The following is a 17030-nucleotide window of genomic DNA, read 5'->3' as shown; positions in this document are numbered from 1 at the left end:
AGGAGGATAGAGGGAAGTGGTAGCAGCTTTTTGCAATGAATCTTTCAACGAAGCTATTTTGGAAACTTGAAGCCTTTTGGAGGCTTCTGCATGCCAACTAAAACAGGAATCCCATTCAACTTGTTTGATTTGGGAATCCTTATTTTCAAGTGCACTTCTTCAATGCATGCTCTTGTCTAACTGGAATGTTCTCTATAACGGTCATTGTAATTCCAGGCTTAGTAAGATTTTGCCATTTCTGTAGATGTCTACAGCCTCTGGAACCACAGTTCTTAGACATAAAATAAGCAGGTGGGAGCTTAGTTCTTTGAAACTTGAGGATCTCATTTCTCTAGCTAAGTCTTGGGTCTCTTGGAGCCAAATTAATACCTCAGAGGGGTGTGCCCCTGGGTTGGGGACTTGTGGTGTTTTAGTGTGCCTCAGTGCATGGGCTTTATCTTGAGGTTGGTGGGTGACCTAGTGTCGTTCTAACTTGCTCTGTGATCGCCTCACCCTAGCACAGGGGTCTCAGAGTTGCGTGGTGAGTGCTCTAACAGCTTTTAAGTGCTCCACTCGTGCCCACCAATTTTGTGGCTTTGGCTCCTGCCATTCCCATTAGCAACAGATCTATTCCTTTCATGAGAAAATTTCTTCCTAGTGGCAGATGCCCTAGTGGCTTTTAATAGTTTGACTTGTGCCTACTTAGATTTTGATGTGCCAATGGTCAGAAAAGTCCGATTTCTTGTCTTAATTTATTTCCTCAGGTCCCCCAGCAGTTTATGCTGTGGACTTAACCTTGAGGCTTTGTGACTCCCCTAAAGGCAGCTACCTTGCTTTCTTTAGATAAAGGGATAGGCACTATTTTCCCTTGAAATAATTCTCCCCGATTCAAGGAGACTTACTGTTTCGGGCCGCCGGCACACAGGGTCCGAGACTGGCAAGGACCTCCCCGGGGCGCGCACTTGGAGGTGAGGCAGGCCCCAAACCCAGATGTTATGGCCACGAAGTCTCACTGTGAAAGTAGGGGGCCTCTCACACACCGATTTTCCGCCCGTAAGTATCAGGACCAACAAACTCGAGGAGCTCAGAACGTGAAAGAAGCGGCGCTCAATCTGAGCGAAGCTCACAGGGGACGCGGGCGAGCGGCCGCCGGGGCCCGGGGCCCACACGGCTCTGCGGGGCCCTCCGCCGGCCGGCGCCCCCTCACCACCCTCGGCACCCAGCGGGCCCCATCGCAGCGCCGGACTGTCAGCCGACAAAGCGAAGACAATTTAGTAACGAGCTTGATGTCCTCTATCGAAGGCGGACACTCCTTGCACGGGGGGGAGCGCCTGCCTCACGAGCAGCGGAGCGCTCCTCCCGACGGGCTTGGGGAGGAGCGCGGTTCGCGGAGCCAGAGAAGGGGCGACGTGGGAACGGCGGGATTGGAGGAGGTCGGGGGTGCCCGTGCAAGGCCTGCAGGTCCTCTCTTCTAGAGGAAGGTAAGCCCGCTACAGCTGAGGGGAGGCCTGTGGTTGGTGTGTCCCGTAAGTGCAGGCTGACTTAGGTTTAGATGTGTGATGTCGGCCGGGCTACTGGGGCAGCCTCCATTTTGTGGGTCCCAATCTACAAACTAACGTTATCAGTAGTCAAGAACAGATCATATGTTCTGTTGTGTGGCATGGTCAGCATTACCCTTTAGATAATCCTTAGGGCCACAGTGTGGAAAATAGCTTTGAGTGGGCCGAGATTGAAGGTAGAAAGGCCACAGAGGAAGCAGTTGAGGTAGAAGTGGTGAGGTCCAAAATAAGGCAGTGACAGGGCCTGGAGAGGACGTGGAGTCCATCTATCTCAGTGACTAGTGTGAATTTTGGAAGGAAGGACAAGGAGGAGTCTAGAATGTTCTGGCCACAGGTTTTTGATTTGGACAACTGTTGATGCTGATCCACTGACCATTTGCCAGTAGAACACCTCCATCTCCTTGAAACGTGGAGTGAAAACTTGGCTCTCTTCGGACTGTTCATATTCGAGGGGCTGTGTTCACTTTTAATAGCAAATAGAAAACTTTGACAAGTTTCTCTTTCTAGATCAAGATTTAAATAGGCAGTTCTAGGAGCGTTGCTCTGGGGGAAAGAGTTCATTTTGTTGACTTCAAACCTGAAAGTCCTTAGAGATGGAAGAAAAATGCTTTACAATAAAGATAAGTCAAAAGTTTTTTTATGATTATATACACTTCTTGGTCAATAGTGGATGTTTTTGTTCACGATAATTTGTTCAGTTTGAGGAGTCATATAATGCAATTAAAAGCCAAGTTTCCAGATTAACTATTAAGGTCTGGCAAGAAAAGAGAAGGAAGTGTGAACTTTATTGAATTTACATATGTGAGTGTGTACACCTGCTTTTTAGATAGAAATGAATGTAGTTGTAATTAAAATGCCTTTTTTCCCCCATAACATTTTGTTGTCTGCACAATTACAGTGGCTCACTGAAGTGTGTGGTAACCTCTTCTGTAATGCTGCCTCTTTCTTAGATAGAGTGTAGTTTGGGAGGAATTGAAATCTCTATTCTTTCCACTTCCTGTGTGGAGCACATGGTATACTATTGTTGCACTTTAAAAAAGTAGAAATGTGAAAATAAGGCTTAAAGATGAAAACAATTGTAGGGTTTTTTTTTTTTTTAAACAGCCACTTATTTCAAAGTCTGAAACTCATTTTCTTTGGTTGTGTTACTGTTGTACACCAGGTGTTGTAATTCTTTAGCAAAGAAAGGACTCTGCTGGGAGGCCTGAGTCAGGTTCCTAAGTAAAATCTGAGTACTTACCGTCCTTCTGCTTCGACCTTTTCTTGGTGGGACAGATTGAATACAGTAACCCAGTATGCTCTTTCCTCCTTTATTATCCAATGGTGACTTGTTTCCTAGGAATTTGCATTTTTCGTTAACTTAATTATTTTTTGTTTTACACTTAAATTTTCCACTCACATGCCAATTAAGTGACATAAAATTCTTCATATGTCAGACATATAATAATGGATATAAAATATTGGAAATACTTTTAATGGAATGGATACTAAATGTTAGAAATATTTTAATGATGCAGTAACATAAAAACAAAAAATTTAAAAGGATAGAAATTTTACATCATTGCTGTTTATTTTCGCTTTCCTAATCATATTTCCATTTAAAATCTTGGGAATAATCTTAAAGAACACAGTGCCAAGGTGACTCTGGTACATCTGTGGCACATGTGCCTTTTAATGGGGATGTTAACCAGCAGCATACATGCTAAAGATAGAGTGTGGCCTGATCTGCGGAGCCATGAAGTCTGGTCAGCTCTGTTCTGACCCCATGCTCTTTGCTTTGGCAAAGTGCTTTTCTGTCACTGAGAATTCACCCCTTTGTTCCCCTCTCCCTGTGTTTGTACTATACTCCAGATTTTGTCCTTTCAGATATTTCCTTTAGTCGTATCTTTCCAAAGTTCTGCCATCAGTTTACTCTTCAGAAGAGGTCAGAATTAGAATTCAATTGGATTTTCAACTTTTGCATGTACTACATTAGGGAAAAAAGGCAAATAATGCAAACAGTTGTCAGAAAGTAAATGAGACACGTCTGCCTTAACTTTAAACGTTTACTTTATTTGAACTTTATTTGACTCAATTTTTTTCTTTCTATGCTTCAAATAACATGTAAACAACTGTGATGTGTCTGTTGTGTTATTAGATTATATAATTAAATGACTTTTTGGGTGTTATTATAATAAGTAAATGTTCCACCTCATATTCCCACTAGTGAATGTACATTAAACTTACTAGTTTTTAAAGCATATTGGTCTTCTACATTAACAGAAATATCCTGTATTATTTTGAATCCTGTATTATTATCAATGCTCTAAGTAATTATAACAACTAACCTTTAGCGAATGCTTTCTATGTACTAGTTGCTTTGCCTATATTATCTAATTTAGTCCTCAAAACCACAGGTAGGAACTTTTGTTATATTTATCTGAAAAAGGATGAAGCACAGGCATGAAGAGGTTAAGGAAGTTACCTGACAACACCCAGCTAGCAACTGAAAGATCTGGGTAAAACCCAAGCAATCTTACTCCAGAGTGCATACTCTTAAATCTCTGTGTTGCAGCTGCCTCTCTAAAGAATGCTTAAAGAATGTATGTGAAAGTGGCCAGTATTGTCTTAGTGTTTCTGTGAATCATTATATCCTCAAGCTAAAAGAGACTGCAGTACATTCAGTGTTTAAATATTTAGAATTGTGATACATTTTTATCAAGCATAAATTACATACGTTAAAATGCACAGCTCTTAACTGTAGCATTTGATGTCTTTTGACTATTGTGTGTATCCTTGCCACCATCACCCCAGTCAAGATACAGAACATTCTCATCATCCCAGAAAACTCCCTCCTGGTTCAATTAAATTCCCACTGTGCCTCCTCTAAGAAGCAACCACCATTCTGATTTCTCTCACTTTACCTTACTTAGCTTGTAGTAGAACCTCATATCATTAAATCGTGGAGTTCTCATGCTTTTGAGTTTGCTTATTGTACTCAACATTTTTTTTTTTTTGAGATTCATCTGTGTCATTGTTAGATGTACAGAATTCAATGTGCTGGCTTCTGTTTTCTTTTGTAAACTAGAAACTCCTAATTGAATAGATTCAGTTTTAGTTAACATCCAGGAGTTGTCCGAAACTACAAATGGTTTAAGAGTTGGCCCAGCTTGCAGGCTAACAAGTTAGCCTGCCCCAGTTACATAGATACTGGCTGAAGACAGGAGACTCCTGGGTCAGAGATAAAGGACTATATTATTACTTAGGGCACGGCAGGCTTCATGTTCTCATTCCCTGTGTCCCCAAATCTCCCAGAGGCAATGCTGAGCGGCCCAGGTGGATGCTTGTACACAGCAGGCTTGTGTCACAGTTGAGGAACTCCAAGTTTAAGGAATCCTGCTGCTTTTATGGAGCTTGCAGCAGAGCTGCCCAACCTTTGCCCAGCAGGGAGGCATTGTCTTTATTATCCTGGGTGGGAAACAAATCTGCCCTCTAACCTGGGAGGAAGCACTATCCCTATTCCAAGGTTGTTTGCGATGCACATATCCTTGCAAAGACAGTCTGAGACAAAGGCTATTGTAAGACATGCAGAAACCCCATGGATTAGTCGTCATTCAAATCTGTTTCTGCAAAGCACCTTTTCTTCCCTGTTTCTCGTAGGCCTGCCATTCTTGTTGTTCTGAAGATGCACTTAATATATAGAAAAATATCTATTTGGAAATTAACTAAAAAGTGATCCTGAGGTTTTGAGAGGATTGACAATGTACAATCTTATGTGATAAATCTATCAACATTTATTAAATAAATACTATGTGGTAAGTTCCATGTTAGTTACTGGGAGAGATTTAAAACATTCTATAAGGATTGGGCTTTGACCCATAAGTACTTAAGTTAAATGTACAGAGAATACTAGAAATGAGAGAGTCCTGAACTCCTGAAGGCCAACTAGAGTGCTGGAGGAGACCCATCTAGGATGTGTGGGGAAGAAAGGGAAATGTTTCAGAGAAGTGTGACCTGCGCTGACTTCTGAATGCATGTTTCAGTTGGCAGGAGAGAGAGGTATATTCTTGGCAAAAGTTAAATAATATGAGTGAAAGTCAAGGGCTGAGTGAAAGGTACAAGTTTGGGGATTTGTGGGAATGTTAATGGAATCTTATTTCGGAAGATTAAAGGAATCATAATTTGGAGTCCAAAAGCCTGGCAGAGGAGTCAGACTGGATGTGGTAAAAATTAGTGAACTAGAGAACGTTTCTGAAATGGGAGACTGAACAACTTTCTCAGTAGTACATGGGTAGCAGTTTATTTCCCCGCAAGATGGTGTTTCCTAGTGAAACACCACAACTGGGAAGAACTGAAAATGTCCAGGCTATTTGGCTACAAAGAACTTTTCAACAACTTGAGCCGCATCTTTTAGTGTAAGAATCCTGAGATGCTGTTCTGGCTCTAGTAGTGGCCTTGGGTTTTAGGACCCTGGATGACTGTTGCTTAGCAGAGAGGTGCGTTAAAGAAGAGTTTGCCCAAAGCGCCACTTTTGGAAATGAATTTTGATTTTCTACTCCTTAGTGTTTTAAATTTGAATTGTGTTTTAAGGAGTAACGATCTGTCTCTTGGATTTCTTAATGTTTAAGCATGCCACAAAATTTATAAAGTGGTATTTTAAGGAAGATAACTTGTTAAAACAAGAGCACTAATTAAGTTATTAATGGCTATTCAAACATTACAAAATGTAACCAGTAATGCCTTCTAAGCAGGAGTCTCAGTTTCTTTGATTTGGAGCTGGGATCCTTAGAGATCACAGTTTATAAGACTAATAGTTATAGGGCCGCAAACATAATTCATGCAAGAAAGGGAAGGGGTTCATTTTAGGTGGTAATAACAGTAGTAGACACATGGTGGTGGGAGCGAATTGGCAGCATAAACCTGAATTCTGTCATTTCAGTGGATGAGTAAGTGATTTAATAAAATTTTTTGCAATGTAGGGTAAAGGCAGTAGACAGCTGCATAGTGTGAAAGATCTGAGTACTACACAGTTAAGTAAAGGGTCTGAATGTTGTTGTGTTAACATAGCATTGAATAAAAAATTAAAATATACACCCTTTGCCTATAAAGATGCCACTTCAGAGTCACAGTCGAGCTGTGTCATATGGATTGGCATAGGTATGCACACACTTTCTTACTCAGTCTCTCCGGCGCCGATTAACATGTATTTGCAAGAGCCATGAGGAAAGGGATTTAGGGTCATTCCACTCATTCTGTAAATCGTAATCTTCCTCTCATTTTTATTACCTAAAGCAGAAGGAGACCTTATCGCTGAATCTTGGTAACAGTTTTTGCCTAACTGTTTTGCTTTCCTTTCACTGTTACAGTTTTAATGTAAGACAGATTTTTTGACCTTTTCTTTTTTGTATCCTTTTAAATTTATAATTGGAAGAAATACTTTTAAATATTATTGTATATTTTGTTGGGAGCTATTCTTATCTCTCTCCATTTAGAGTTACAGGAAAATTAAGGAAAATGGGAGAAATTGATACTGCTAACAGTTATGGCAATACAGGTACAAGGAACTTTAAAAATTGCGTAAAAGCAATTTTCAGGTAATATACATAATATTTATTTCCTAATTGCTGTGTTACATTGTGGCAAAATGTCCATATTTTGAGTGGCTGAATAGTGGAATACTCTTTTAACTAAATAGTGCTTTGAATTTTTTCAATTTGAGGGGCAAACACTAAGCCTGTTGAATGTATTTATGGGTATGGATGATGCTAGACATTTAACTTATGGCTTAATCCTAGGTGTTTGTGCTCTTACCCGATCTGTAGGCAATTAGAATTTTTTACCAAAGAGAACCATTCAGGAAGGGTTCATATTAACAGTGATTTGTGGACAGAAAGAAATAGCTAGCAAGTAGGATCAATACAAAATATTAATAGATTATGTATTTTGTTTTTAACTTTGTGATTTTGAAATTAAAAACCATACTATTTCATATCCACACTATTTCATGGCTTTCAAGTGGGTTTTGTTGAGATGATTTTTAGTTAATTAATTATTACATATAATAATATAAAATAACAATATATAACATCATAGTAAATATGTTAAATTTATAAAATTTAAATATTAATTTTAAATTGTATATAAATTAATTATATGTGTATTTAAATATAATTAATTAAAAATTAATAAAATATTAAAATTAAAACTCAGACTATTTCATATCCACACCATTTCATGGCTTTCAGGAAGGTTTTATTGAGATGATTTTTAATTAGTATTAGATGCCAAATTAAAATTAGACTGCCAAAGGAATCTTGAGAAAGACAGAACAAAACTGGAGGCATCACACTGTCTGATTTCAAGTTGTATTACAAAGCTTTAGTAGCTAAAACAGTATGGTATTGGCATAAAAACAGGCACATAGATCAATGGAACAGAATAGAGAGCCCAGAAATAAACCCATGCATATGTGGTCAGTTAATTTATGACAAAGGAGCCAAGAATATACAATGGGGAAAGGATAGTCTCTTCAGTAAATGGTATTGAAAACTGGACAGCCACATGCAAAAGAATGAAACTGGATGACTATCTTACACCATACACAAAAAATTAACTCGAAATGGATTAAAGATTTGAATGTAAGACCTGAAACCGTGAAACTCCTAGAAGAAAACATAGGTGGTAAGCTCCTTGACATAGGTCTGGGCAATGACTTTTTGAATCTGACATTAAAAGCAAAAGTAGTGAAAGCAAAAATAAACCAGTGGAACTACATCATACTAAAATTTAAAAAAAACAGTCTGATTAAAAAATGGTCAGAAGATCTGAATAGACATTTTTCCAAAGACAGTTAGATGGCTAACAGGTGCATGAAAATATGCTCAACATCACTAATCATCAAGGAAATGCAAATCAAAACCACAATGAGATAGCATCTCATACCCGTTAGAATGGCTATTATCAAAAAGACAAGAAGCGAGTGTTGGCGAAGATGTGACGAGAAGGGAACCCTTGTGCGCTGTTGGTGGGAATGTAAACTGGTGCAGCTACTGTGAAAAACAGTGTGGAGGTGTCTCAAAAAATTAAGGATAGAACTGCCACATGATCCAGCAATTCGCCTTCTGGGTATTTATCTGATGAGAACAAACATACTAATTTGAAAGGATATGTGCACCCCCATGTTCATTGCAGCATTGTGTTTATAATAGCCAAGATAAGGAAACAACCTAAGGGTCCATTGATGGATGAATGGACAAAGAAATGTGGTCATACACAGACACACACACGCAGACACACACACACACACACACAGTCACTACAGTATTATTCAGCCATAAAAAAGAGTGAAACTGCCATTTACAACAATATGGATGGACCTCCAGGGCATTATGCTAGCACAGATTGGTGATTGCCGGAGGCAGGGGTCGGAGTGGAAGAAATGGGAGAACTGTTTGCTTTTTTGTTTAATAAAGAAAAGAAGGGCCAGCCTGTGGCCAAGTGGTTAAGTTCGGCGCTCTGCTTTGGCCGCCCCGGGTTTCACCCGTTCGGGTCCATGGCACCACTCATCAAGCCATGCTGAGGCAGCATCCCACATGCCACAACTACAAGGACCCACAACTAAAAATGCACAACTATGTACTGGGGGGCTTTGGGGAGAAAAAGGAAAAATAAAATCTTTAAAAATAAAAAGAAAAGAAAAAAGTTCTTTTTTGAACTTCTAGATGCCCACGCCACGCTGTGGCTTCCTCCAGTCAAAGGATCCAAAGACCTTCAGCTCATACCTCAGCTGTCTCCTTTTCATGTCTGGTTTCCTGATGTGTTGCCCACTACCACCCAGGACTACCTGCCTTCCTCCTTTGTTCATGCCAGCATACACTTCCCTTTCCATTCCACAGAAATTTCACTCATTGTTCAGTTACCTAAACTGGAAAACATCCTAGAATGCATATATGTAAGTGATCTCTAGTGTAATTTTTAATACTAAAATACTAAAATAATAGTAAATCAGAATAAGGAAACCTGCCATGTACACACCCTCATTTTAGAAGTCATAGCTCAGCCCAGCTGCAGGCTCACGGGCCCATAATGAGCAGTAACAGATGATACAAGGTTCAGTGTGTAGCTGATGGTGCCTACTTCAGAGACTGCCACTTGGTGTGATACACCTCTTGGAACAGCTCTCCACCTACCTAACCACACCAACCAGTGTAAATTTAACTAGCACCATCAGGTCAAACATGGAGAAACCACAGCCAAGGCAAAGTCCTTCAGTGTGGCAGGTTCATGGATCAAGAAACAATCCCAGGGACACATCCTGATTCTGCTGTCTGCTCTCTGGTCACAGCAGGGACCTAAATACTGTCCAAGGAAGGAATTCTCTCCCTCTGTGATAAGCACCAAGCCCCACGAATTCTTTTAGGGAAACCTTCCTGCTGTGTTGCTTCTTTTTGTCAAGTGATGTAGAACTTGGGAACTGGTCTCAATAAATGACATTAGATGCAAATAATGATGAAATAAAGTTGGATGCTGAGATCTGCAGTATAGGATATAATGGTTGAAAAGGACATTTGTAAGTATGTCTACCTTTCATATCTGATTTGCTAATCAGGCATCTTGGTATTGGCAGTTATGGATTGGTACAGTATAACCAGTAAAGTTTTCTCAAATAAGTAGGCCACCTACATAACTTAGAAGGCAGAGTTGTTACATCCAAATATATGGTATATTTAGTTCACATTGTAGGTTCTTTTATAGGTTTCCGTGTTGTTTGCTGTCATGATTTCTTTGTATACTGACAGATTTTAGATAAAAAAAAAGAATAGAACTTAGAAAAAATGTATAACCAATAGGGTTTTAGGCTATTTAAAAATTCACTGGGAGGAAATAAAACACACTCTAAATGACTTCTCAATGTATATGTTGTCTCCATATGGTCATTGCAGGAGTTTCAAGATATCCAGTATCATTGATTCTCATTGTATGTGGTGAGACATACTTAACAGTAGTTGCCAAGAGTTATTTACTTTATAATCTCCTAAGGACTGCTATGACTTTTCCATTTCTCCTTATTAATCTGCCATCTAAAGGAATAAAATGGGAAAAGCCCTGGTTATTTGATTTTAGATGCTGTCATGCATTATTATTTTTTTTTTTGTCTTTTGTTTTTACTTTAGCTGCTTCACTTGGTAAGGAAGGAGGAGAGAACAGCCTTGATTTTAACATTCCCTTAAAAGTAATCACCTGTGATCACTTTGGGGACTGATTCCCAATTTGATTAGAAGTGATGGTTTAATAAAACAAAGTATAATCTTATATATCTGCAGAGGTAAAATTTAACTAATTTCTTTTGATTTGTAACACAGTTATATAGAGTGACCTTTCATTTCTATGGCTCTGATGCCGTAGGACCAACTACAGGGCATTGAGGGCTTTCTGGAAAGAATCAAACTCTGACGGAGTCATGATAATATCCTCACATCTAATACACTTTTATGAATAGTTGTCTCTGCCCACTAATTGTTACTTCCTCCTTTCTCTATTTCTCCAGAAATAACATTAGAAATAATGTAACAAAGACATTATTAGAAGAATAGCCTTGAATATATTTTAATTATATGAAAAAGTCAGTCATTGACAAACATTGGTACTTTATCAGTAGTAACAAATTACTTGAGCAACGTCTTGCAGCTCGTCATGGCATGTGAGTGATGGGACATTGTGATTGAGTTCTGATATTTTAAGTTTTGAGGGTTGGTCTCCTTTCAAAAAAAGCTGTTAAAATTTTTTTGTAACATTTTTAAAGCATGAAGTCCCACTTCAGGTAGTCGATTCAACACCCAACACTTAACTGAATTCCTTCTATGGGAAGAATGGTGTGCTTAGCTCAGTGAAGGATTCATGAAGGAGACAGGATATTGGTCTTTCTCGGGGGTGTACAGGGGGTTGGAAGTTCAGGTAAGGATAGGAGGGTTGCTCGGGATGGTCAATCCTGAAGCTAAAGAAGCGATATTGATAGAGATGGAGGGATAAACTGATCCACCCTTCCCCTTTTCTTTTCCATTTCCTTTTTCCCTTTGCCACTGCCAATTATGTCATGAGATTCTGCTGGTTGGACCAAATGAGAGATGGCTTTGGACTGAAGTATTCTAAACTCTAGAGTCCATGGCTGTCCTTAGATAGCATTTCATGAAAAGCTGGGTACATTTTTAAGTTGAAAAATACAATGAAGATAGGAATAGCTGTAAAATAGGTTATGGCTAGAAATTAACTTATTACCCCACAAGGCTGACTGGCAATGCCTGTGAGGTCTTTGTGCTATTTTTTGTTCTTTTAAATTTGTTTGCTTGGTTATCAATAAGCATATTTATCTAATGAATAATGAGAAAACTATAAAGAACATTTTCTGTAGTAAAAGAAATCTGAAATAATCTGTAGTATAATTATAATATACAGTTATGCGTTGCTTAACGACAAGTATATATTCTGAGAAATGCGTCGTTAGGCGATTTCATAGTTGTGTGAACATCATAGAGTGCACTTACGCAAACCTAGGTGGTACAACCTACTACACACCTAGGCTATATGGCACTAATCTTATGGGACCACTGTCATGTATGCAATCTCTTGTTGACTGAAATGTTGTCACACGGTGCATGTCTGTAGTTGCAAATGCATTTCTTAGACCCAGATTATGAGTTATAAATTTCATTTCTATAACAGTTTTATTGAAATATAATTCAAATACTATAAAATTTACCCTTTTAAAGGGTAAAATCCAATAATTTTTAGTATATTTACATAGTTGTACAACTGCAACCGGCACCACTATTAGAACATTTTCATTAACTTAAAAAGAAATCCCATACCTACTAGCAGTCCCTCCTCATTTCCCCCTTCCCCCATACCTGGACAGCAGTTAGTATGCTTTCTATTTCTGTGCATTTGCTTATTCTGGATATTTCATATAAATGGAATCGTACAATGTGGGTTCATTCATTTAGCATAATGTTTTCAGGGTTCATCCATGTTGTAGCATGTATCAGTCCTTCATTCTGTTTTATTATCCAGTAGTATTTTATTGTATGGATATACTACATTTTGTTTATTCATTCTTGAATTGATGGACATTTGGGTTGTTTCCATATTTTTGCTACTATATATAATGCTGCTATGAACATTTGTGTATAAATCTTTACCCACATAAAAATTTCTCTTGGATATATACCAAGCAGCAGAATTGCTGGTCAAATGATAATTTTATGTTTAACACTTTGAAGGACCACCAAACTATTTACTAAAGCAGTTGTACCACTTTATATTCCCTCCAGCAATGTCTGAGGGCTCCAATTTCTCCGGCTGTCCTTGTCAACACTTGTTATTGCCTGTTGTTTTGATTATAGTCATCCTAGTGAGTGTGAGATAGTATGTCATTGTGGTTTTGATTTGCATTTCTCTAATGAGTAATGATGTTGAGTATCTTTTCATGTGTTTGTTGGCTATTTGTATATCTTTTTTGCAGTAAAGTCCACTCAAATCCTTTGCCCATTTTTAACTAGGCTATTTGTCTTTTTATTTTTGAGTTGTAAGAGTTCTTTATATATTCTGGATACAAGTCTTTTATCAAGTATATGATTTACAAATATTTTCTTCCATTCTGTAGATTGTTTTTCGCGTTCTTGATGGTGTCCTTTGAGGCACACAGTTTTAAATTTTGATGAAGTCCAATTTATCTGTTTCTTCTTTTGTCATTTGTATATTTGGTGTCATATCCAAGAAACCATTTTGTAACTGGAGATTTAGTCTTAAGTTTTCTTCTGAGAATTTTATCCCTTACATTTAGGTCAATGATCTATTTTGAGTTAATTTTTGTATATGGTCTGAGGTAGGAGTCTACCTTCATTCTTTTGCTTGTGGACATCCAGCTGTCCAAGCAATATTTGTTGAAAATCTTATGAGACTTATAAATCTCATTTTGAATTAATATATAACTAAAAGACCTTTTTGCTATTCTTAATTTGTTTCACCAAAGAACAATCTAAAAATGTCTTGGTAGTTCAAAGAAACAAATTATATTGTATGTTATATGAAACTATAATAGAGATACTGTGAATTTTTTAGTAGTAATACATACCTTACTTTTACTGTAGTTTTGCTTATAAGCACTTAAAAAAATTAATACCCGTGTGAAACTTACAAGCACTTTTGAGAAACTGATCCCCTTGTGAAAATAGAACACTTAGACTATTTATAGATATACAGATTGAACAATTTTTATATATTTATCTTTGATTAAAATATCACTCTGAGGGCCAGCCCAGTGGTGTAGCAGTTAAGTTTGCGTGCTCTGCTTCGGTGGCGCGGGGTTTGTCCGTTTGGATCCTGGGCGCGGACCTAGCACCGCTTATCAAGCCATGCTGTGCAGGTGTCCCACGTATAAAATACAGGAAGCTGGGCACAGATGTTAGCTAAGGGCCAATCTTCCTCAGCAAAAAGGCGGATTTGCAGCAGATGTTAGCTCAGGGCCAATCTTCCTAAAAAAAAAATAAGAATAATATTGCTCTGACTCTTCTTATCTGTGTTTATTGTCAAAGCGTGGTCATTTCATTAATATACTGACAATATGATAACATATTTACATTGAATTTTTCTATTTAGCTTTAATGTTAATGCAGTGAAGTTCAGAATTCACTGTGAGATATAAATTATGCTTCTTTTATTTAAATTTATTCTGGTTCACTTCCTAAGTATCTCATGCAAAACTTAAACATTCCTTGGTATGAATGTCATCTAAAGTTATAACAGAACAACCCTCTCCTGCTACAGCTTACTGGCTTTGTTAAAAAAACAAATCACCCTATTCTCCAGTAGAGTAAAGCCCTGTCACTGTAAGTAGGTAGAGCCTCTCCTATAGCAGGTGGACATTCTCAGGGCCGATCATCAGAAGGAGGGTTCAGACGTGAACTTGAACCCTGAAAGTGGGAGTTAACCACATAGGAAAAGCAACTGCCTACTCTCCTTAATACTTCTCTTGGGTATGGATATTAGGTTGCTAGACGTAATTAGGCGTCGTGGGCAGGTTGGAAGCTGAATAGGGAGGCATCCATGTATTGAACTCTAAACTGAACACAGGTCAAGTTATGCTAGCTTATCCAGTTCCATGTCATTCTATGTTGCTTTCCTTTGTATTATATCCAAATATTTAATTACCTTATGTTTAAGTATTGTAGCCTTACCTTGGCTGTGTGCTGGGGTGTTAAGAGAAAGGCCATTTACCTTTGCTTGAACCAGAGTATTAAGTTCAGAGCAATGCCGACATTCTCCTTCCAAGCTGTCATTAGTGAGATACCCAAAGGGGAGGTGGATCTCAGGAGCATGACTAAAGCTCTAAAAGGCCCTGCTGGCTCTCCAGTGAAAACTTCGGAAGATCTTGGTTTTGTTTTCTTAAGGAATAAAATAATTTTTCCCTCCAAGGTAAATTTTTAGTTTTATGATATCAAAAATTATTTTGTTTTCAATTACATTGCCAGCTTAGAGTGTGATTATGTGAGATTATTTTTGCTTCAGCTAACTTGTTTGCTTGACCCTCCTAATTTAGAACAGGGCAGGACTGTTAACAGCACGTCAACATGCGGGTATTCTTTTTGCCTTAGTCTATATGAACATTTAACATCCAGAAACATATAGTAAGTGTTTGCCCATTGAATTCTCTGTGCATATATGTGTGTGTATTTGTGTGTAAATGTATATGCGTCTGTGTGTGTGTATCTACATTACCTAAGTGTACAAGTGATATACAAATAAATCACACATAGAGATATCTCTTTGCTATTTCTTTATCTTCAGTGTCAGACATATTGCTTGACACCTAGTAGGTTTACTGAATGATGCATTTGGATTAAGTTTGATTTCCTTGAAAATAATGCTGATATTTTTCTTAATGCTCTTAATTTTATCTCCAACCCATACTTGGGAGTAGAGCTGTAAGTACAAATAACCATGTTAATTGTGGTTTTTGATGATGTTATTATAATGTTAAAAAATGAAACATTAAAAAATCTAGATTTTGATTTGCCTAGCTGTTTTCCTTTAACAGAAAGCATAAAAAAAATCTCAATCGTTTATGTCTTCCTTGATATTATAGAAGGATATTCTGGTACAAGTCCAAGCCAGATGATTTTATCTTCTTTTGGCTTGTGCTGGCCAAGATGTCCCCAGTCCTATTGATTTAGGCGGGCTAGTTTTGTGTAACCCTAAGGCCACTTCATGCTTCTGTGTTCTTATTGTCTTCCTCTGACAATTATTGTTAGATAGTTGTATATTTTAAAAATAATTTTTACTTTTTTTCTTGCTTTTAAGACAGCAGTATGTGTAATATTTTAAAGCTTTTACCTATAGCTAATGCTATAAGGTCCATAAGTGAATTTTTAAAAAGTGTCCAAGCAGAGGTGGAAGGACAGATTAGAGCCCTAGTAGAAGGCACGTTCTCCTGGAGCCTCCGTTAGGACTACCTTATGGCTCTAACCAGTTCCTCGCTCGTAAGCTGCAGAGCCTGAAGGAGCCTGGAACATTTTGTATTTTGTCCAGAGTGGGACTGTCTGCAAACAGACAGTTTTGAAGTCCTTATATTGTTCTTGAGCTAAAGAACATTGTCAAATATCTGTGCTAGAATATTAGAATACCTGCTTCTCCTGTTTATCTTGTATAGTTGGGTCTTAGTCATCTATATATAACAAAATTAAATTTTAAAGGCTTTTCTAATATGTGTATTTTACTTTATTTTTTATTATTGTCTTCCTTAATTGCTTTTGTCTAACAATAATTGCCTCAAAAGCTTTGAGGTAAATCTTATAGGGGGGTTCCCATTCGCAGGTGCTTTGTACCCTAGTTATAAATGAATAAAGTGCATTTTCAAACAGTCTTTTCCTATCATTGTTCTGCTCCCTAAGAGATTCACTGCCCAACTCTTCTTTTACTTCTTCAGATTTAAAAATCATTTGCAGCTTTGAACTCTCTGTTTGCTACTAGGCTTTTATTTCTTTTCACTACTTCCTCCCCCATTGTGTATTTACGTCTTAGTTTTGCTGTTATTGATGCTCCTTGCACCCTGAACACTATAAAAAGCCTATCCTGTCAATTTTGTATTATTCGTGAAAATTGTAGTCCTTTTCTTTGTTCCTACCTGACCGCCTTAGGTGCTGTTATTCATTTATTTTCTTTAGGAAAAAAAAATAACCGAGACATTTAAAGTCTAGCTGGTTTGTCTCTCTCAAGGGCCTTGTAGGAAGAGCTCTGCCTCATAAAGGAGGATCCCATCTGGGGTGGGAGAGAGATTGACCGGATGAGATGAACACACTTCCCACTCCAGGATTTGGGTGACCGGGGCTGTTTCTAACACCTAGCACCACTGGGCTTGTGATAGCTACTTATTACCTGGGAGTGACAAGACCTCCTTTTCTTGGGAATACCATTGGAAAACACAAAATTTCAATGTGCTGACGAAATACAGTTTAGGGA

The 17030-nt window shown here is 38.1% G+C and overlaps 1 protein-coding gene across 2 annotated transcripts in view; it reads left to right on the top strand.

Moving 5' to 3' along the window:
• The window catches only part of FGF14 (fibroblast growth factor 14), a 594044-nt gene that overhangs the window by 10807 nt on the left and 566207 nt on the right, over nucleotides 1-17030 (top strand). Inside the window, exon 1 of one of the 2 annotated variants that reach the window (XM_070240457.1) lies at nucleotides 1119-1460. The exons of the other annotated variant lie outside the window; for it this stretch is intronic. The gene's annotated coding sequence lies outside the window, so the exon portion shown is untranslated. Of the gene's footprint in view, nucleotides 1-1118; nucleotides 1461-17030 lie in introns of those variants that run through there. 2 annotated transcript variants of the gene reach the window in all.

This window comes from Equus caballus, chromosome 17, assembly GCF_041296265.1.
Source record: "Equus caballus isolate H_3958 breed thoroughbred chromosome 17, TB-T2T, whole genome shotgun sequence".
Taxonomy (NCBI): domain Eukaryota; kingdom Metazoa; phylum Chordata; class Mammalia; order Perissodactyla; family Equidae; genus Equus; species Equus caballus.
This window is presented reverse-complemented; position numbering and strand designations above follow the sequence as displayed.